We start from the raw sequence: 22,111 nt of genomic DNA, 5'->3' as shown, positions 1-22,111 counted from the left end.
TGTTCTCCCAATTTCTCTCTCTCTCACACACGTATTTTTCCTAATATTATCCTAAATGAGAGTATAATTATTATCTATCCTTACTAAATATCCCAAAAAGGTGTTAATTGGGCATATATTGAGGTTACTTCTGATTTAAATAACCTCAGTGATGTTAAAGAGAAAAGAGCCTCATATAGAACGATAAGGACAGAAACACTTACTTTTAATTGTGACCCCAAGAATTATCAATATCTCTATTAAAAGGGACGAGAGATTCATCTTCTAAGCAGCTCCTCCTCACTGTAACAGGCAGAACTAGGTGGCTGGCCCAGAAGCTTCTTCTTTACAATTGAGGGTGAGTGTCAGAATTTTGTTGCTAAGCAACCATTTTCTTACTCATTGGCCAATGAGCTTCCAAGAAGTTTCTTGCAATCCAGAATGAAGGCAGCTGCTGGAGAGCAGGCTGTGGGAAGAAACCATATCTACTCTGCTGCTTCCTCAGCAGGAGATAAGGGTGGGCTTGAAATAAGACATGCTCTTAGAAACTGAAGGAAGGTATATAAGTCCAATTTGTTCATGTACATATTAATGTTTAAATAATGTTCAGAGTTGCTGAACATGTGTTCTAGATCTGTGAATTATGCCATTGGTATTTTAATAGTGATTGCATTAAATCTATAGATTGTTCTCTGTAGTACAGATATTTTAATGATGTTGATTCTTCCAATCCATGAACACGGTATATGCTTCCATATACTTTTATCTTCCTTAATTTCTTTCTTCAGTGTTCTATAGTTTTCTGAGTACCATTCTTTTACCTCCTTGGTTAATTTTTTTTCTAGGTGCTTTATTTTTCTAGTTGCTATAGTAAATGGGATTTTTTCCTCAGTTTTTCTTTTGGATAATTCATTGTTGGTGTACAAGAATGTCACTGATTTCTGAATATTGACTTCATATCCCGCTGCTTTGCCAAATTCACTTACTAGGTTAAGTAATTTTTGGGTGGAGACTATAGAGTTTTCTATGTTCACTATCATGTCATCTGCAAATAATGACAATTTCAATTCCTCCTTTCAAATTTGGATTCCTTTTTTCCCTTTTTCTTGTTGATTGGTGTGGTTAGAACTTCCAGTACTATGTTGAATAAGACGGGTGAAAGTGGGAACCCTTGCCTTGTTCTTGATCTTAAGGGAAACACTTAGTTTTTGCCCATTGAGTATGACATTGGCAGAAGGTTTCTTGTATATGGCCTTTATTACGTTGAATATGTTCACTCTATTCCTACTTTTCTGAGTATTTTTATCATAAAAGGGTGCTGGATTTTATCAAATACTTTTCTATTTCTTTTTTATATCTATTGACATAATCCTGTGATCTTTTCTTTCATTTTGTCTATATCACAGGTGGCAAACACAAAGTCTATGGGATGAATCTGGCCCTCCACCTTGTTTTATCCAGCCCAGCACTTTGTTTCTACCCAGCAGCAGCACTGAGTTCTCATTTAAGTGTTAAGGAGTAGTTATATTTATACAGTCCTAAAATTACATTCAGCCTTTGAAGGCAACCACAATGAAAATGAGTTTGACACCCCTGGTTTATATTATGTTAATTGGTTTGCAAATGTTATACCATCCTTGAATCCCTGAGATAAATCCCACTTGATCAGGGTGTATGATCTGTTTAATGTAATGCTGGATCCAGATTTTTAATATTTTGTTGAGGATTTTAGCGTCTAGACTGGCTTGTAATTTACTTTCTCTGTTGTCTTTACCTGATTTTGGAGTTAGGCTAATACTGGCTTTGTAGAAGAGTTTGGGAGTCTTCCCTCTTAATTAATTTTTTTGGAATAGTTTGAGAAGGATAGATATTAGTTCTTTGAATGTTTTGTAACATTCACCTGTGAAGGCATCTGGTCCAGGGCTTTTGTGTGCCAGGTATTTTTTGATCACTGCTTCAATTATAGGTCTGTTTAGGCTTTCTGCTGCTTCTTGTTTCAGTTTTGGGAGATTACAGTATGATACTTTCCAGCAGTCACCTTATATTCAGCATTTCTAAGTAAGAAGATATTTTTCCCACAAAAATCTGCAATTACTCCTGTATTGCCTAATATTATTATTGCTGTTCTCCACCTTAAATAGCCAATGAAACCCTTATCTTCTTTCTTACCATCTTTCTGAAATCTATTCTATTACCAATTTTTATAGATTTTTACCTTGGTAATGTAACTTGAATCAGAGCCCTCTTTTCATTTCCACTGCCAATAAAATGAGTGCATATTTTTATTACTAGCTCAAATGTCACTTCTTTCTTGAAGCTTTCCCTACTTCTCCTAGCCAAATAAATTTTTATGTACTCAGCATTAAAAGAAAAACCAAAGCATAGACAATGTAAAAATAAAAATTATTACCTTACTACAATGTTACTCAAAACATTTAATTCTTTATAATTCTTAATAGCGCCTGTCCTTTCTTCTTTTTTTATTATTAAAAAAGTGTTACAAGTAATTATTTGGTCTTACACACCTTGCTTAAGTAGAACACATATAACAGAGCACCCCAACTGTCAAATAAATGTGGGTTCAATGCAACCACCAACTCAGCTCTGTGGATTGACTGATATTCAGAAGTGCAATAAATTTGGGGAGGGCATTACCAAATTTTCTCTAAATACTAGATCAATCTACTCTTGATGTGGACTCTACTGAAATTGGATTTTAATATCAACCAGAATCAAACCAGTCCTTTGGTGCCTTTGGACCAGCACCTTGGCTGGAAACAACTGGTGGAGGAATAAAACAATAAAATGACCTGGCTTGGGTTAGCACTTACTTGAATTTACTTTGATGTAAGGCTTCTGTTTCCAATACAACATTTTGGGTGCATACTATTTACTGATTCCTTTTTAAAAAATATTTTATGTACTTATTTTGGGAGAGGAGAAGAAGAGAGGGAGAAACATCAATGTGTGGTTGCCTCTCATGTGCCCCAAACTGGGGACCCCACCTGCAACCCAGGCATGTGCTCTGACTAGGAATCCAACCGCTGACCCTTTGATTCACAGGTGCACGCTCAATTCACTGAGCTATACCAGCCAGGGCTATTTACCAATTCTTAAAACACTTGAGTAGTCCAATTTACCTTCGTTCTTACCTTCACTGAACTCCCAATGAAATTTTCAATTTCCACTACAAGGTTCAGGAGGGCACTGTATATGATCCTGAACCATTTCCCAATCCTTTAATTTCTTTCCGTTATATCTGCACACCATGAAAAAAAATCTCCATATTACCTGGTAAAATCCGTGCAAACAAGCTAGGGTCAGCATGTACGTTACAGATTGACTCACATCTCTCACTTCCTAATCTTACAGTCCCTAAAGCAGGGCTCCTCAGCTCACACCTCGGTCACCGGTATCACCTGGCCCATATGCCACGCCCTCAGGACCACTCAGCGCCTGGGTGAGTTGTCTGCCCCCTTCTAGCACTTTCATGTGGCCGCTCCTCCTACGCCCCGGTCAGGAGGTCATTTCAAGCACCTACACGCCCTGGCTCCGCCCCCTCCAGCTCCCAAACGTCCTCCGCGATGGGCTCGAGCCTGCGCCTGCGCGTGCGGCCTGTGGACCGTGTCGGGGCGCGCCGTAACTGAAACGCGGAGAGCGGCGGACGGTGCAGCCAATGGGAGGTGGCGTTGGCTAGCGGCTGGAAGGCGGGGCCTGCGCGGGTGTTAGGTTAGCGCGAGGCGTGACCCAGTTGACAGGTTGTGAGGTGCTGCTGTGACGGCGTCCGCGGAGCTGAGACGGGTGGGAACCGAAGCTGAGCGCGGGCTGAGGGAGGAGGGCGGCGACTGGACAGCAGTGAGCGGCGTGGGACGCGGAGCCTTTTTCACTTTTTCCCTCCCGAGTGCCCCCTCCCACCCCTCCCACTCCACACCACCCTGTTTGCCGGTGAGCCTGGGGAACTTGCACCTTAAAGCCAGCCACCCCCACGGCAACATGTACCCCAGCAACAAGAAGAAAAAGGTGTGGAGAGAGGAGAAAGGTAACCGGCCCGTCGAGTCCTAGGGTGCGGGGGTGCGGGTGGTTGTGGGTTGGGGGCGGGGGTCAGGGCTGAGTGTGCCGCGGAGTCCTCCGCCCGAGCTCCCGCCTCGCGCCCTCCTGACCGGTGCCGCCTCCCTCGTGTGTTCGTGTGTACGTGTGTACACACGCACACACGCGCGCTCACACCGGCGGGCACGCGCCTCCCCCGGGTACCCACTGCTCGCCCACGTGTGGGCGCACGCCCCTCTCTGCCGCCCGTCGCGACTGGTCCCCTCTCCAGACGGGGCTGCTTTAGCCTCGCTTGTGGCGTGGACCCCCGCACGATAGCCTCCGGGCCCGGACAACTTACTCTGGTGTCCTGCGGGGTCTCGGGACTCCCCCTGGGACTTTTCGCCCACCAGGCTGGCGAGTTCCCCGGACACGTGCCCGCCGGCGGACACACCCGCTGCAGCTGTTGCTGCGCCTCCGCTCCCCGCGGACCCTCATTCCTTCACTCTTCGCCTCTGTTGATCCCCCCACTCTGTCAGCCTGCAGTGTCCCCACCTTCGGGTGTTTACCCCTTCTCTAGGTCCCTCACTTCTGCGCCGCAGTGTGACTTGAAACCTGGAACTCTATGGGGAGCCAAAAACAAGCGTCTTGTCCGTGAGGATAAGTGCCTTCAGAGAAATCTAAATGGGCTTTTCTCTTTGGAGTGTTTTTCAATATTCCATCTCCATTCATAGTTTCAAGTTGCCTGGAGAAAGAGTGTGAGACTGATGCCACTCAGTGAATGAACCCACCCCTGGATTTTGTGTATATCGAGGCTTATCCAAATCGGTGAAAGTGGCACTGATTTCTGTGAGATACAGAAGTGTACAATCCAACCTTCTTTTCTCTTCTTTCTTACCCTCTCTTTCTCTTTGACCTTATAGTTAGCTAATATTCTAAGGTAAAACTTGAGTGTCTGGAGATTTTTTCTTTTTTTCACTCCTCTTTATTTAGTGTTTTTTTTTTTTTTTACAGAAATGTAGCAAAAAGTACTTGCATTGCTCCTGCTAAGATATACTAAACCTTTGTGGAGTGAGGTCAAATGAGGGTGGGACAAATCTCTCCTAAGTATCCTGTTTTTAAAGAAGAAGGGTAAAGGGGTGACTAGGTGCAAGTCCTGGCCTTTGTAAATACCTAGGCAAATAGTGGACAAAAAATGGAATTAATGTGGAAAAAGAATCCTCTCTATAGGGGCTATTTCAAGCAATGTACAAGGAAAGTGATGAGAAGGGATTTAAAAAATTAACTGCTGGGAGGATTAACATAACAAATTAAAGTGGTTTCTATAATATTAAAAGATTAGATTGTTATGTAATTATGTTTTAATGATTATGGTCATATATAGAAGTAAAATTTTTGGTGTCACAAAACAAATGTTGAGAATAATAGCTTGATATATAAAGTAGTATGAAATATGTTTTGTTTTTGCAGTAGCAGTCACTATATACTTTCAACAAGGATTACCTTGTAAGCATTGAAAAATCATTTACGCCCATTTTTATTGATGGTCTTGAAATGTTAGCTTTGTATTATTGATAATAATGAAGGCAAAAATTAAAGACATGGAGATTGATTTCAATACATGAATCTTTGATGAGCTTTTAGTAATTACTTAAGAACTATTTTTTCTGTCATAATAGATAATGTTCCTGAGTAACGATGTTATAATGCTTCCTTCATTTAACATCTGCACAGTTGACCTGTGATAAGCAGGCATTTTAGAATTTTTAACGTCTGAGTTCTTCTTTTGCTTCTAATAGTAGGGGCAAATGTAACTAAATTAATACTTTCTAAATAAAGAAGCAAATGCACTATTAAGGAAGGCATTTAACAAAGTATGCTTTCTTGTCCAAACTAACCTATTTTTGTCTGAGGTTTAATGTTAAAGGAGAAAGTTATTGAGAACTGAAGGCTTTAATATATGTCTCAATGTCCTATCAGGATGTATATATTATACCATCAAGAAGAAGCTAAGGATTTCCAGTACAGTAGTTGGTATTAAAGAAGCTGATGGGATGCATCACCTTTTCCCTTTTATTACGCTGTAGAGGATGGTATCATATTTTTGCAGATGTTATTTTATTTTTTTGCAGATGTTATTTTAAATCTAAAGCCTTACCCATCTCATTGAAATGTCAAGGCATACACAGTATAACATCTATTGAGTAGATTTATTTATGTGCTTGGTTAACCAAAAAAAAGATTTATGTATTTTTCTCTGTATAATGTGTACTTTTTTTGCCCACATTTTTGAGGGAAGAATAAGGATGCACATTGTATATGGGTCTAATGGTTACATACTATGGGTATAATAATTCCCATGTATAATGTGCACAAAAACTATGGTTGCACATTATACATGGCAAAATACGGTATTGCAAAGATAAAGTATTCTTTAAGGAAAAGTTTTAATATTTCAGAAACTACATAGTATATGTATGTAGTCCTCAGTATGTCTTATTGTTTAAAAAAGTAATTAAGTTCTCAAGTCCATACATGTTAACTAGGTGTTATTGATGTAGCTTTTTGGGCCATAATTCAACACTACTTAATGTGTATTATCATTTTAAGTACTGAAACTTAAATTATTTCATTGTTTTATCTTACTGGCTTATTGATCTTATTTTGTTTAAAGTGTCCACACTTAAATTTTTAAGCAGATGGAGTGATAGAGGCCAGGTCGCATTCCCACAGGCACCTTCTGACATTTATTGAAACTAGAGGTGCTTCATATATTTCAGTCTGATCAGTGGTATTGCAATATTCCATTTCAGTGATCTGAGCTTTACTAGTAGTCCTTTGGTAAATTCTAGTCATCTTTTCCTCCTCTGTGTGATTATTTCATTTTTTAAAACTTTCTGCAAGCTTCCTGTTTCATCAAGACCCTGTCCTCCTACTAGACAGATGTTACTGCCTTTTAAAAAGTTTTTTAATAGGAGAAAGTTTATTAAGACAGGTACAGAGGTAGAAGTGAGCTGTAAAAGATATGGGCTAAGGAAACGAGTTACAGCAAAAGAAGGGCCCTAGGAGCTCAGGAGGGGGGGTGGTGCTTGCACCCTGGGGAAAGAAGGGGGTGGGGAAAGGGGTTGGTGTGCTCCATAGAGAGAGCCACTAGATACTGCCTTTTAGTCCATAGAGAAAATACATGTCATATGACATGAACAGCTACATAGTCTTAATTGTTTCTTCATGTGTCCTTTGTCTTTTCAGCTTTGTGTCTATGTTAGAGGAAACATTTTAATACTTTGTTTCTAAGATTAACCCCTCTACTTGTGCTATTTATCTTATCTCCTGAATTTTTTGAGACTTTCTGCTATCATTTATTCCCTTTTGGGTGTGTTTAGTTTCTGAGCATCTTCAGGTTTCTCTCCTTAGCCTCTAAGAATGGCCCTAGTCTCTTCTAAAGTAGTCTTCCTTCCATAGTGCTTCACCTTGAAGTGTGCTGTTCTCACTTTCTTTTTTTGTTTCTCATAGCCAGCCTCCAGGATCTCAGTTACACTAATAAAACTTACATTTCTATAGTCACTTAGTAATAACAAATATTACTAAAAAATAGTTACTGTTTGAATCCTGCTCAGCACTCTTCTAGGTACTTTATGTGGGATCTCATGTAATTCTCACAACAATCCTCTGAGGTAGTATACTGTAGGGTCAAAAGCTTTGAACACCATTTGCATGAATTTGAACCTAGTTGTACTGCTTACTGTATGTAGAACCTTAGATTTAGAAATTCTCTGTTTTAGTTGCTGAATCTGTAAGTTTAGAATATACCTACCGACCTGTCTCAAAAGGAAACTGAGACATAAAGAGTTTAAGTAACATAGATTTGTATGATTTGGGATTAAAACCCAGTTTTGTTAACCACTTTGCTCTCTTTTCAGTGCCTTTGGTGACCCAGTTGATAAAGCCAGTGGCCTATTAATTTTTATTCGTCCTGATCTTCCTGTAGCAATCGGTAGTATGTCTCCTCTTTTACATATTAAAACTCTTTTTCTCTGCTAGTTTTTACGTCACTGAGACCTTGGTTCACCTTGTGCCCCAAGTAACATCTAAACTTTACTTTATTTCCTTCTTTTTTTGTCTACTCCCTAAATGTCGTTTTTTTGAGGTTTGCTCTCCTCTCTTACCCTCCCCTATGAATTTATTATAGGACCAGAAGTTCAGGTTGTAATTTCCAAAATCTCTAGGCTAGACCTCTTTCCTAAGTTTCAGATTTTTTATTTCAACTTGAATACCTTGTAGGCACCTGAATTTTAATATGCTGACGACTCTTGAATATTGTAGTATTGTGACTTGAATATATCACATCTGATTAAAAGGCTTTTTTGTTTTTTGGTCATTGTTCAGCCTATTTATGTGGCTGAAGATAAGCCAGTTCTAGGAGCTGGGGAAAATGTTGGTTCCCTGTTTCTTGTTTACTTATGCTTACATTAATACTTTCTGAAGTTTATTTCTGTGGGAGAATCTTTTAAAGTGATTATTTTTTGAGGGTTAGGTTACCTACAATGAGATACTATCCTTAAAGCCATTCAGTGAAATTATGACATCTTGTAATATGCAGAAATAGAATTGGAGAATGAGAATACATCATTTGGTAAAGTATGTGATAAGTGACAGCTGACATACAGAATAAGTGAGGACACCAGTGTCAGTTTATATATTGAATATTATTATTTTTTAAACTTTATTTTTTATTTCTTTTAAAATTATTTATTGTTGCTCAAGTACAGTTGTCTGCATTTTCCCCCCAACCCCACTCTGGTTTTGTCTATGTGTCCTTTATAGTTTCTGAAAACCCTTCCTGCCCCCATTATCCCCTCCCACTCTGGTTACTGTCAGATTGTTCTTAATTTCAATGTCGCTGGTTATATTTTGCTTGCTTGCTTGTTTTGTTGATTAGGTTTCACTTAAAGGTGAGATAATGTGGTATTTATCCCTGACTGTCTGGCTTTTTTCACTTAGCACAATGCTCTCCAGTTCCATCCATGCTGTTGCAAAGGGTAGGAGCTCCTTCTTTCTGCTGCGTAGTATTCCATTGTGTAAATGTACCATAGTTTTTTGATTCATTCATTTACTGATGGGCACTTAGGTTGCTTCTGGCACTTGGCTGCTGTAAATTGTGGTGCTATGAACATTGGGGTACATAGGTTCTTTTGGATTGGTGTTTCAGGGTTCTTAGAATATAATCTCAGCAGTGGAATTGCCGGGTCAAAAGGCAGATCAATTTTTAGTTTTCTGATGAAATTCTGTACTGTTTTCCACAGTTGGCTGCACCTGTCTGTATTCCCATCAACAGTTCAGTAGGGTTCCCTTTTCTCCACACTTCTCTCCAACACTTGTTTGTTGCCTTGTTTATGATGGCCATTCTGACCCATGTAAAGTGGTATCTCATTATGGTTTTAATTTGCATCTCTCTGATGGCTAGTGATATTGAGCATCTTTTCCTATGTCTCTGGGCTCTCTGTATGACCTCCTTGGAGAAGTGTCTGTTTAGGTTCTTTGACAATTTTTTTAATTGGGTTGTTTGTTTTCTTGGAGTGGAGTCATGTGAGTTCATTATATATTTTGGATATCAAATCCTTGTCCAAGGTATTATTGGCAAGTACATTTTCCCATATAGTTGGTTCTCTTTTCATTTTAATGCTGTTTTCTTTAGCCATGCAAAAGCTTTTTAATTTGATGAGGTCTCATTTGTTTATTCTTTCCTTTATGTCCCTTACTTTAGGGAACATATCGGTGAAAATATTGCTGTGTGGAATATCTGAGATTTTTCTGCTTATGTTTTTCCTCTAGGATTTCTATGGTGTTGCAAATTGTATTTAAGTCTTTTATCCACCTTGAATTTATTTTTGTGTATGGTGTAAGTTGGTGATTGAGTTTGATTTTTTTGCATGTAGCTGTCCAGATCTTCCAACACCATTTGTCAAAGAGGCTGTTTTTACTCCATTTTATGCTTTGGCCCCTTTTTCAAATATTAATTGGCCATAGAGACTTGGGTCTATTTCTGGAGTGTCTGTTCTGTTCCATTGGTCTTTGTGTCTGTTCTTATACTAGTACCAGGCTGTTTGTTAGCCTTGTAATACAGTTTAGTGTCAGGTGATCCTTAGTGTCATTGTGATCCTTACTACTTTGCTTTTTCTCAGAAGTCCTGCAGCTGTTCAGGATCATTTATGGTTCCATATAAATTTTGAAATGTTTGTCCTATATCTGTGAAATATGCCATTGGTACTTTAATAGGGATTGCGTTGAATCTATAAATTGCTTTGAGTAGTATGGACATTTTGTTGGTGTTAATTCTTTAAATCCATGAGCATGGTACATGCTTCCATTTGTGTCTTCCTTAATTACTTTCTTCAATGTTGTGTAGTTTTCTGAGTACAGAATTAAAAAAAATTATTACAGAACTAAAAAGAACTCTTAGTAAATTTTATGTCTTCCTTATTTCTTTAGATTAAATATACAAATAAAATTTTACACATTTTTCTTGTATCTTAGTGGATTGTTTTATGTACATTCTAGGATATGCATAATCAACTTTGAATATTAGTGGTCCTCTTTATAGAATAAAGGTTAAACTGCTTACATTTTGTTTTAACTTAAGTTTCAAGCTGCCTTTTACTTTTGTAGCCACTTCCCTTTTCATAGCATATCTCACAGCTACATTAAACTATTCATATTTCCTTGTCTTACCAGCATACACAACACATGTTTTGGGGACTCAGCTTTTACTGAGAAGAGGGTACAATACAGTGGCTAATCGTATAGGCCATAGTTTCTGACTGATGGAGAACTCTGACTGGATTTTCATGGGAAGTTCTCTTGCATTGGACTGCTGAACTTTGATGTGCTTTATTTCTCTACCTGCAAAATAAGGATACTAATAGTGTCAATTTATTGAATTGTTGGGAAGATTATTTCGGTGAAATTATATGTATAAAGTACCTGGCACACAGTGAATTCTTTTTATTTTTCTTTAATCCTTACCTGAGGATATGTTTATTGTTTTAGAGAGAGAGAGAAAGGAAGAGACAGAGAGACATTGTGGGGGAGAGAGAGAGAGAAACAGAAACATCGATGTGAGAGAGAAACATCTGTTGGTTGACTCCTGCATGTGCCCTGACAGGGGAGCAACCTACAGCCTAGGTCTGTGTCCTGACTAGCAGATAAACCACGACCTTTTGGTGTACCATGCGATGCTCCAACCAACTGAGCCACCTGGCCCATGGCCCCTGAACACTCTATAAATGACAGCAATTGTTATCAGTTCTAAGATGCATTTAAAAGTAATTGTGTTTGTAATCAAGATGTATGTGTATATTTAGAGTATTATTTATATCACTTCCACAAAGGTGTTATTAAATTAAACGTGCACTTTTATTGTGGATGGCATTTTTGAATTAAGAAAATATCTTGGTGGCTGCCTTTCTTATGCTCTTAGCATTTGTACATTCCTGTTTTAGGATTTAGTGTTTTATTTATGAAGCTGTTATTTTGCCTCATCCATTTCTTCTTTTGTCTTGTGAATTTTTCAATGTCAAGGATCTCCTTTGTACTTGAACGTATCACCTAGTACATAGTATAGACTGTCAATAGAGGTTGATTAAAAGAGTTTCCTTATTTTTCCCCCTACTAATGTAGTATTAATTTTACACCTTTTAGCATTCAAGGTGTATTGTATAATAGGCAAATATAGAGTCATTTGATTTGCATTTTGGTGTTTCTCAAGCCCACATTGATTTTTTTGGTTGTTTAACATGGTTAATATTTAAATTATAAAATAATTACTGATCTTAAAAGTTATATACAAATGGAAATTCTGCTTTTATTTTGCAAGAACGCTTACTGAAGATGTCCCTAGAGGAAAGACGTAAAGAATACATAAGGGACTATGTTCCCCTGAACACTATCCTATCATGGAAGGAGGAGGTGAAGGGCAAGACCCAAAATGATGGTAAGTTTCTCAGTATATTTTTCAGGTAGATACTGTAGCTATTTTTTATGACTTCTGCAGGATAATTTTTGACAAAAATGACTAACAGGCATTTAATAAAGAGATAATAATTTTGCTATTTGAAATTGGTGTTGGTTGTCATTTAATTATTTTAGCAATCTATCATGCATTATTTAAACTTAGAAGATTATTATTTTTTTACTTATTTTATTTTTTTATCCTAACTCTAACCATTCTGAAATATACCAAAATTATATTACAGTATTCTGCTATGGGCACTATTAAAAAAATTACCTTGCAGTAGTTTTTGGTGCAACTGATATTAGGGATTGCTGCTTTGGTGGCATGCCCCTGAGTTTGTTTTGATTAAGTTAATTTATGTTGGATTTCTTCAAGTTTATTTTAAGGATTGGCTACAGTTCAAAGACAGTGCATCAAGAAGAATAGAGAAAACATGTAACATTTCACATAACTTCGAGAAGAGTATATATTTTGTGTGGTCTGGTATTATGTCTACATATAAAGTATTTGTATGACAAATTTACTGTATGACAAGCCTATTTTGATTTAATGAGAGTGTAGCTTGAGGGAAAATATATGTATTAGAATATAAATAAAATTTTAAGTATTACAGATGTTCATGGAAGAAAATTTAAAAAAACATAATAAATTGAATGTATGTTTAATATGTTTAGCTCTGAATTAACATTCACTGGTATTTATGGTCTGGATGTTAAGTTTGAAGAAACAGGGTGATTTTTAGGATACTTAACAGTTGATAAAGAAAGGTAACCTTATAAAAGGCACTTAAAACATGCTGATTTCATAAATTGTGGTCTTTGATGGAAATATACAGGATGTTATGGCCCAGAATAAGGAGACTAGATGGAGTTCCTATGGACAAAATCTGTGGGAAATAACAGCTAAATGAAGCTTTAGTATTTGTGAAGAAAACACATTTACCTGAGAGTTTGGGATTTGGACAGAATTTTACTTTTCTAGGAGGGCAAATGTATGCCCTTGAACAAGTTGGATAGTGGGTTTATCCCAATTTCTAATGGGGTCATTAGCTGATGGGATGTACACATCTGACATGTGTGTCCAGTGTCCTAAGTAAATGCAAGTTATTTTAATAATGGTTTAATTAAGACATCATTGGAAGAGTAGGTAGTGGTGTGTAATGAAAAGAATACAGAACTAGAGATCAAAAGGACAGAATTCTGGGCCTTGTCTGACCTAGGACCACATGCTCTTAATGTTTGGATTTATTGTTCTTTTGTTTTTAAGAAACTGGTATTAAATATTTCAGCTTCATTTTTCTTATGCTAGCAAATCTCTTTTCCAGTGCTTCATTCATTTGGTTTTCTTTCTTGGTCACAGTTTTAACTGGTCAGTTTTCTAAGGTTGCAGTACATGATGTTCTTCTTTTATAAAAATTGCCTCCTGAGACAGAAGTAGATTCTTATTGCTGACCTAATCATTGACAAAGCAGTAGTGATATTTGGGCTGCCTTGCCCAGTGTTGGGTTGGCTCACCTATGCATAGAGGCTAGGTCTTTATGTTGTTTGCTTCTACTTGAACATTTAGCATGCAACATTTTAGGTTCAACTAGGTTTTTATGAACTCAGTGCTGGATTTTTTAGAGACACTACACAGCAAAATATGTCTCCCAAATCAGTTAAGATACACTGAGTAGCATCTGACATTGTTATTCACTAATAAGATCCTGTGCATTTAATCCTGTCTTCCAATATGAGCTTTATAAGTAGTTTACAACTGCTCTGTGTATTTTAGTTTTTACCTTCATGGGTTTTGAAAATAATAGGCCTTCATGGGAACTAGGTGATGATCAAAATTTTATCTCTATTAAACAATGTTTTATTCTCTTTATCTAATGTTACTTGCTCCTTTCTGTTGTGACAGAAATTGGTGACTGGCCTCTCCTTTTGCATGAAACAGAATGGTTCATTTTACATGTACTATCTGTTAATTTCTTTGTATGATATGTATATCTTTTGTAAGTATTTTCTTCTACTGTTACATATCCAGTCTTAGTTAACTAAAATAGTCGTCAAAATTTTCGTATTTTTGCAATTTGAAAGATCTTTGAAAAATATAAATTAAATCGTAAAGGACAACTGTAGTTGAATTTCTGTATTTTATTTTGAAGTGTTTAAGCTTATGCACTGTTTATAAATATATATATAAAAGTAGGTACTGATATTTATAATAGTTTTATTTTTTCCATGTGAGATCAAACTAAGTTTTAAAAGAAGATAGTTTCTGATATTTAGGAAATAGACAGTATTTATTGGACTAGCACAATGTGTCAATTTTAAATTTAGTAGTTTAATTATCTTTGTTTTCATAGAAGGTCATTTTGGCCTTGAAATCCATGATTACATGGAAACTTCTCAAGCTATTTTAAAAAATATTATGTTTTACTTTGCTCAGTTTTCTTTTACTTTAATTAAATGCTTCTTGTTATATTGTAAAAAGTTTTAAAAGGAGAGAGGCTGAATGTGTTAGTCATGTTTTGACTTTAACCTCTTCTAATAAAAGGAAACCAAAAATTGCCAAAAATATAAAATCCGTGTTTGTGTAGAAAGGAGGAAGCAAGCAGATAATATAAGGTGGTGCAAAAGTAGGTTTGCAGTTGTGAATATGCAAAACAGTTTATTCTTTTATTATTTAGTAATTATTGCATTATTTTCCATATGAACAACTGTAAACCTACTTTTGCCCCACTCTGTGTTTTTACTTGACTTACTACTACGTAGTAGTAGTATTGGAAATCTATGGCCCAGAGGAGGAAAAGAATAGGAGATGATTACCAAAACAAAAGTCTATTTGTTTTATTGTTCATGTCCATATTTATCAAATACTATTAGTAAATCTTTGGAATTAGGTGCTTTTAATTAATTTTTCTTCTGTATTAGCAATTATTGTAGTAATTCTATTTCATTTGTCAGTTGCCTTGTAGGGAATTTAAAAATGCTTGTCTCTCCTATTGTACTGTGTCTGTAACACCTGGAATAGTGCCTCATGCCTACGTCAGCTCAGTCACTGTTAAAATAAGAATGCCTCAGAGGTTAACAGACTTCAGGGGGCAGTTCTTTTTATTTTTTTTCAAACTTTAAAATAAGCATTTAGCCCTACCTGGTGTAGCTGAGTGGATTGAGCACTGGCCTGCAAACCAAAGGATCGCGTGGTTCGATTCCCAGGGCACATGCCTGGGTTGCAGGCCAGTTCCCACCAGGAGATGCATGAGAGGCAACCATACATTGATATTTCTCTCCCTTTCTCCTTCCCTTTCCCTCTACAGATAAATAAAATCTTTAAAAAATAAAAAAAATATATAAAAATAAATAAAATAAGCATTTAAATACATACATAAAAATAGAGTATAATGAAGATTTTTGTACCCATTTCTCAGTTATAACAGTTAATATGTAGCCAATTAATGAACTTAATTTAAAATTTTTATTTCATCTATACCAGAGCTCCCAGTACCTTTTTCCCAGATTATTTTGAAGCAATTCTGGTACATAATATCAATTTTTATCTGTAAGTATATGTAAGTATGCATGTGTATGTACATCCAAAAGATAGGGACACATTTTTATTGTTTTATTATAACAACAATACTATCATCACACCTAAAAAGTAATAATTCTTTAATATAATTAAATATCTGATTAGTATTTCTATTTTTTCATTGTGTCACAAAGGGTTTTGCTTTTTTTGTACAGTTGGTTTTGGTAGAGTCAAATATGAGGTCCACATACTGCTTTTAATTGATGTATTTCCTGAGTCTCCTTTAATCCGTGAGTTGTTTTTTGTCTGTTCTTTTTCCTCCTTTCTAATTTATTTGATGAATAAAGTAGGTCGATTGTCTTATACATGTGTTGCATTTTGCTGGCTGCATCTTTGTAGTTTAATTTAACATGTTCCTCTATCACCTGTGTTTCTTATGAACTGGTAAATACAGAGGCTTGATGAGACTTGGGTTTAAATTTTTTGAAAGAGTACTGTATGGATTATTGTACTTTTGCATAATATTAGAAGGCACATACTGTCTGCTTCTCTCTCTCTCTGTGGTGATAAAACTGATCACTAGTTGAAGTATTTTGAGGCTAATTTAATCCATTGTGAAGTTGCCTATCAACTTTGCACCTAAATGATTTTAGTAGCAATTGATGATCATTACTTTTTAGGGGTAACAAAATGGTGTTATTTTATTTTATTTTTTTAAATATTTTATTTACTTATCTTTAGAGGGGAAGGGAAGGAGAGAGGGAGAGAAATATCAATGTATGGTTGCCTTTGCTGAGGAGACACAATGCATATCGTGTGTCCCCTGCCGGGAACTGGCCTGCAACCTAGGTATGTGCCCTGACTGGGAATCGAACCACGATCCTCTGGTTCGCAGGCCCGCGCTCAATCCACTGAGCTACAGCCGCCAGGGCACAAAATGGTGTTATTTTAATATTGTCATTCATTCATAGTTTATTAGTTGGACTATAAACTGTTTTTTTAATCAAGTATTTTTTTCTTTTCATGCAATACAGTTTAGACAGAAAATTCAGAAAAAATGCTAGATTTTTTTTTTACCAGTTTTCAGATTGAGTTGGTTGTATAAGATATAAAATGACTGAATGGTTAGAAAAATGGTATTTAAAACAGGATGGAACTTAGTAGGGATAAAAAAACTTTAAAAGGAATGTATCCTATTTAATCATTTGATGTTGATTCCTTTTTATACTATCACACTGAGTTTGAACACTATAATTGAAAAGTGAAATATCTGGAGAAGCAGAAGTCTCAGAGCAAAACACTTGTGCTTCTTAGATACAAATCTTTTATGGTGAGTGGGTAGTGGTTTTTCCCTACTCTTACATGATCTTAAAATGAATTTAATTTAGAAAAGCAGAAATCTATTTTGCCTCAAGTAACTAAGACCACTCTGACTTCTTTGAACAATTATTTGTGAAGCTTCCATCACCTGAAATAAGTAGAACTTGTATTAGAAACAGACTTTTTCACTTTAGAAGTGAAGATCAGGATAAAGACTAACATCCTAAAATGGCCTGTACTTTTTTATGATCTGGCCCCTTTCTTCTTTATTCTCTTTTATACAGTTTCCTTTCTTGGTCTCTGCATCTTGCTACACTATCCTTTCTGTGTCTTGAATGTTCTGATTCCTTCCACTACTGAATCTTCTTCTGATATTTTTTTCATCACTACTCTCACCTTCCTAATTTTTCTCAGCTTTCAGTTCTCAGTTTGAAACCCTTTTATTCTCCCTGAAGTCTTCTCTGTGTTCTTACTCTGTAACAGATTCCTTTATTATATACTTTCATAGAGCATTTATATCATTTTTTTAAATATACTCAATCTTAAGATTTTCTGATTATGGTCAATTTCCTTAGGGGATTATAATAGCCATGAAGATAGGAATGTTGGTGTTTTAATTCTTCCTTATACCCTAACATCCAGCATAATGCTTGGTGCACAGTAGATATTCAGAAAATATTTGTTGTGTTAATTGAATAAATGATAAATTATTGTGTGATGGCATTTTCATGCATTGTTTCCTTTCTTCCCACCTTTTTTATATTGTTTTTTAAAGACTCATGTGGAAATGATAGGATTAGAAGTAAGTCAGATGCTTTTTAATATAGGTAGTTTTTCAAACATAAGGTCAGTTTTATTAAGTTTTAAAAGGTAGACAGCTCAGTAATAATTTCAATAAAGATTTTAATGGACTATTACATAGATATTTAACTAGTTGATACAAAGATGAGAATTTATGTGTTATGTGTATTCATTAACATTGTATAGTATTATTGATAGTATTTAGTAACTAAACTTCATGATTTCAATTTCTATGAGTTTAGATGTCAACAGCTTAAGTTAAATGAGTGTAAATGTAACAATTTAGTAACACTTCAAAACATTAATATGTTAATGTTTATTAGAGCAAAGGGAAGGGAGGAACAAAGAGAGAAAACATCAACTCATTGCCAAAACATTAACATATTAATGTTTTGAAGTGTTGAAAACTCTTGAAGTATTGTCATTCTAAATGCGTTTACTTTGGCATTGTTTCTTGACAAGTAAAGCATTTGTAAGAAATTACTTTAATGCTATATTCTTTTCAATACTGTTAGTCAGTTTGCATCAAAAAAGAACTTTGCTAAAAGAATGTATTTGCCCATGGAAAAATTAAGATAAATAGGCCAAATATTCCAATAATTTTGAGAATAAATGGAATTTATATTACTATTAAACTTTTTTGGTGTAATGAGTTATGACCAGTGTGGCTTGCTTGGTTGGAGTGTCATCCCATAAACTTAAGGGTCCGGAGTTCAATTCTTGGTCAGGGCACATGTATGGGTAGTGCATTTGGTCCAAGTGGTCAGGGTGTGCTGAGAGAGGCAACGAGTTGATGTTTTCTCTCTCTTTGTTCCTCCCTTCGCTTTGCTCTAATAAACAAACAAATAAATAAACAAACAAAAAACCTGGTGTTGGAGTAATCACTGGAAACTAAGAGCTACTCAGATAAAAAAATTTTTGTGTGTAACAATATTCTATGTGAAGTTGTGAGCACTGATTTAGTCAGACATTTGTGAAGTGAGGTTACCTTGTAAAATGGAGAATTCATGATTCACCACATCGTTTTGCTTTTCCTCTACCATTACTTCTTTCTTAGTCTTTTAAACTACTTTCCAAGATTATTTTAAGAAGCTATAGATAAGTTTTATTGTGCGTTGTAGTGTATACCACTAAGTGCCATGTACACTTTTTGTATTTAAGCTTGTTTTTAAAATAATGTACTAGAAATAAAAAAATCACATATCTATAAACATGACTTGGTGCGGAGACCACAAAATGAAAAGTTTTACTGTGTATTTCCTAAGTTTCACCAGTTTCCATAATTTTACCACAGATTATATGTTTTCTTTTTAACCCATTAAATGAATTATACTAATAAACATGAATTTTACTTAAATAAATTTTGATCAACGTAGACAGATACTTAGAGATGGGTTACAGACTAGCAGCAGCTAAAGTCCTCTTTTTCCTTTCTTTTCTTTTTTCTCTCTGGTTGTCTTTCTGTATAAAAGAGTCTTTATAGAGTCTTTTGTGTGTGAAATATTTAGTTATTGAATTTTCATATAAGCATTCAAAACCAGGATTTAAATACAATTTATGGTTTACCTAAGCTTTTGATTTAGAACCAAGTTGAAGATTGCTGATGAAACAAGTACTAAAATATAGATAATAAATACAGCTCAATGAAGTTCATATGCTTGGTGGTATGCATATCTCAGCAAAAATGTGTCTCCTTTTGGAGGTTTGGAAATATTGAGGTTTAGTTTGGCCTGTCTTTAGGGCAGGCTGTTGATTTCAGATTGCTGTTCTTCCCTAGAGACTGGTTTGAGATATATTCAGTTTTTTAAGAATCCAGACTATCCTAACAAAGAGGGGATTATACCAATACAAATGGCCCATATATATATATGAAATGTTCAACTTCACTAGCTATTAGGGAAATGCAAATCAAAACTACAGCGAGACACCACCTCATACCTGTTAGAATGACAATTATCAACAAAACAAGTAATAAATGTTGGAGAGGTTGTGGAGAAAAAAGAACCCTCATTCACTGCTGGTGGGAATGTATATTGGTATAGCTACTGTGGAAAATAGTATGGTGTGGTTCCTCAAAAAATTAAGAAGAGTTACCATATGACCCAGCAGTTCCTCTTCTGGGTATGTATATGAAAAACCAAAAACATTTATTTGCAAAGATAATGCAACCCTATGTTCATTGTAGCATTATTCACAGTGGCCAAGACACGGAGACAACCAAACTGTCCTTTCATAGAGGATTGGGTAAAGAAGGTATGGTACATATGTATGTAATACTACTTAGCCATAAGAAAAGATGAAATCTGTTTGTGACAACATGGATGGATCTTGAGAATATTATGCTGAATGAAATATCAGTCAGAGAAAGCTAAGAACCATATGATTTCACTTATATAAAACTATAACTCATTGACACAGACAACATAGTTACCAGAAGGAAAGTGGGGGGGGGAGTTAAAGGCGAGGGAGGCCAAATACATGGTGACAGAAGATGATTTGACTTTGGGTGCTGGGCACACAATGCAATATACAAATCATGTAGCATAGAAATGTATACCTGAAACCTGTATGACCCTATGAACCAATGTCACCCCAGTAAATTTAATTAAAATAAATTACAAAATAAACAGTAAGATATCTACACATAAAAGTTGTATGAAAGTAGTAGACTTTTGATACTCTGTGACTCCAAGTTAGTACCAGTGCTCAAACTGTGAATCTTGGGTAAGTTACTTAAACTTCAAATACTCAGTTTATTCATCTATAAAATCTAGATAATAATATTAACCACCTTTCAGAGATACTGTGATAATTCAAAATATTGTATGTGAAGCTCTACATGTAACTCTTTAAGAAAAGGAAGTAAGAGAGATTTCCCAAATTGTATAATTCTCTTGTATTGGTGATTCTGTTGGGGTAAATAACTTTTTTTCCTTTTTTATTGGTGATGTAAGTTCAGGATTAATGTTAAGTACCCATTAGACACATGCTATTTTGGGTGACTTTCATTATTCAATATACATGTATCTTTCATGTAACATGTTTGGCATCATATCTCAGTTCTGCTATTATGTACTCTTGCCAAGAACCTGTGACCAATCTAAACTTGTTTCTTCATAGGTTAGTTACCACATGGGGGCTGTTTATTTCTTCTTCTTGAGGTTGTCATAATTAATTAAGAGAGGATATCAGTGAGCCTAGACAACCCAAAGCTCTTTTATTCTAGAATGCGCACTCCTCTTGCATGAAACTTCTTGTGACTCTGTATTCACAACTACTATTATCTATGCTCTTAGCCAATGTAAATATAAAGTAGATTTTTTCTCTGTGCTTATAAGTAGGACACACGTACAGTTTGCATCTATTTTGCTTTAGAAGGTAGAAACTGCTTTGAAATTTTATTTTATAGGACCTAGTAGAGGTCTGTGTGTATGTATTCATTTAGTAGTTTTGGTAAGTATACTAAATGGAATTATAACTGCTCAAGAAGGATTTTTTTTAAGATGATTTGAGTCTTTCACAAATAAACATATATGCTCTGTAGTCCTCTTGTTCAGGTGGTATGTGGTTGGACAGAGGTAAAAATGCTTATCGGACAATTTACAATACATAATGCTTTTCTTATCCAAGCAACTATTTCAAATTCCTGGTAACTTGGCTTGGTCCATAAGTGTTTTTAAAACCTTTTAACCATTTTAAAATGTATAATTCAGTGACTTGAAGTACATTTAAAATGTTTTCTAGCCATCACCACTACCCATTTCTAAAACTTTTTCATCTTGTTAAACAGAAACTGTGTACCCATTAAATAATAACTACCTATTCTTTCCTTTCACCCAGCTTCTGGTAATCTCTCTTTTTTCTGTCTTCATAATTTTACCTGCCGTAGACTTCATATAAATAGAATTGTACAATATTTGTCTTTTATTTTTGGCTTATTTCACTTAGCATGCTGCTTCTGTGTTCATCCATATTATAGCATGTATCAGATTTCATTGCTTTTTAAGGTTGGATAATATTTCACTGTGTGTATATATCACATTTTATTCATTTACTCATCTGTAAAGACATTTGGGTGGTTTTCACCTTTTGACTCTTGTGAGTAATGCTTCTATGAACATTGATGTACAAGTTTCTGAGTCTCTGTTTTCAGTTCTTTTGGCTATAAAACTAGGAGTAGAATTGCTTGATCATATGGTAATGCTATGTTGTTTAACTTTTTCAGGAATCACAAAACTATTTTCCACAGCAGCTATACCATTATTTAATTCCCATCTGCAAGGCACAGGGGTTCTTCCACATTCTCTCAAATGCTTGTCATTTTCTTTTTTAAAAAGAAAATAATACTAAAATCATTTCTTTCAGTAGTGTTTTGTAGTTTTCAGTATATAAATCTTTCAACTCTTTGGTTAAATTTATTACTAAGTATTTTATTCTTTTTAATGTTATTATAAATGG

At 35.6% G+C, this 22,111-nt stretch overlaps 1 long non-coding RNA gene across 1 annotated transcript in view; it reads left to right on the top strand.

Moving 5' to 3' along the window:
* The first annotated feature begins 3,730 nt into the window (after positions 1-3,730).
* The window catches only part of LOC118992779 (uncharacterized), a 34,249-nt gene continuing 15,868 nt past the window's right edge, over positions 3,731-22,111 (top strand). The window contains exons 1-2 of the long non-coding RNA XR_005067713.1: positions 3,731-4,018; positions 11,879-11,995. This is a non-coding gene — a long non-coding RNA (uncharacterized LOC118992779). The remainder of the gene's footprint in view (positions 4,019-11,878; positions 11,996-22,111) is intronic.

The sequence above is a fragment of the Sturnira hondurensis genome, unplaced genomic scaffold, assembly GCF_014824575.4.
Source record: "Sturnira hondurensis isolate 20B ecotype Veracruz unplaced genomic scaffold, ASM1482457v3 Scaffold0008380, whole genome shotgun sequence".
NCBI lineage: Eukaryota > Metazoa > Chordata > Mammalia > Chiroptera > Phyllostomidae > Sturnira > Sturnira hondurensis.
Note: the sequence above shows the minus strand (reverse complement) of the source record. Positions and strands in the feature narration are given on the sequence as shown.